At 38.7% G+C, this 889-nt stretch overlaps 1 non-coding gene across 1 annotated transcript; it reads right to left on the reverse strand.

The window, feature by feature from the left end:
- Positions 1-300: 300 nt before the first annotated feature.
- On the reverse strand, positions 301-408 carry LOC112725724 (small nucleolar RNA R71). The gene has a single exon (XR_003164812.1). It is a non-coding gene; the product is annotated as a small nucleolar RNA R71 (small nucleolar RNA).
- Between the last annotated feature and the right edge of the window lie 481 nt (positions 409-889).

An 889-nucleotide genomic window follows, 5' to 3' on the forward strand; every position in this document is an offset into this window, starting at 1 on the left:
ATTGGAGCAAACAACTTTGAGCTTAAGCCTCAATTAGTTTTTGTAATGCAGCAGAATTGCAAGTTTCATGGACTTCTATTGGAAGATCCTCATCAGTTTTTAGCTAAATTCTTGCAAATCTGTGATATTGTTAAGACCAATGGGGTTAATCCTGAGGTCTACAGACTTATGCTTTTCCCCTTTGCTGTAAGAGACAGAGCTAGGATATGGTTGGACTCACAACCTAAAGAAAGCCTGAACTCTTGGGAAAAGTTGGTCAATGCTTTCTTGGCCAAATTCTTTCCACCTCAAAAGTTGAGCAAGCTTAGAGTGGAAGTTCAAACCTTCAGACAGAAGGAACGTGAATCCCTCTATGAAGCTTGGGAAAGATACAAGCAATTGATCAGAAGGTGTCCTTCTAACATGCTTTCAAAATAGAGCATCTATGTATATTCTATGATGGTCTGTCTGAATTGTCCAAGATGTCATTAGACCACTCTACTGGTGGATCTCTTCATCTGAAGAAGACACCTGCAGAAGCCCAGGAACTCATTGAAATGGTTACAAATAACCAGTTCATGTACACTTTTGAAAGAAATCCTGTGAATAATGGGACAACTTAGAAGAAAGGAGTTCTTGAGATTGATACTCTGAATGCCATATTGGCTCAGAATAAAATATTGACTCAGTAGGTCAATATGATTTCTCAAAATCTGACTGGAATGCAAGCTGCATCCGGCAATACTAAAGAAGCTTCATCTGAAGGAGAAGCTTATGACCCTGAGAATCCTAGAATGGAAGAGGTAAATTACATGGGAGAATCCTATTGAAATACCTATAATCCTTCATGGAAAAATCATCCTAATTTCTCATGGAAGGATCAACAGAAGCCTCAACAAGGCTTCAATAA

This window comes from Arachis hypogaea, chromosome 11 (genome assembly GCF_003086295.3).
Source record: "Arachis hypogaea cultivar Tifrunner chromosome 11, arahy.Tifrunner.gnm2.J5K5, whole genome shotgun sequence".
NCBI classification, from domain to species: domain Eukaryota; kingdom Viridiplantae; phylum Streptophyta; class Magnoliopsida; order Fabales; family Fabaceae; genus Arachis; species Arachis hypogaea.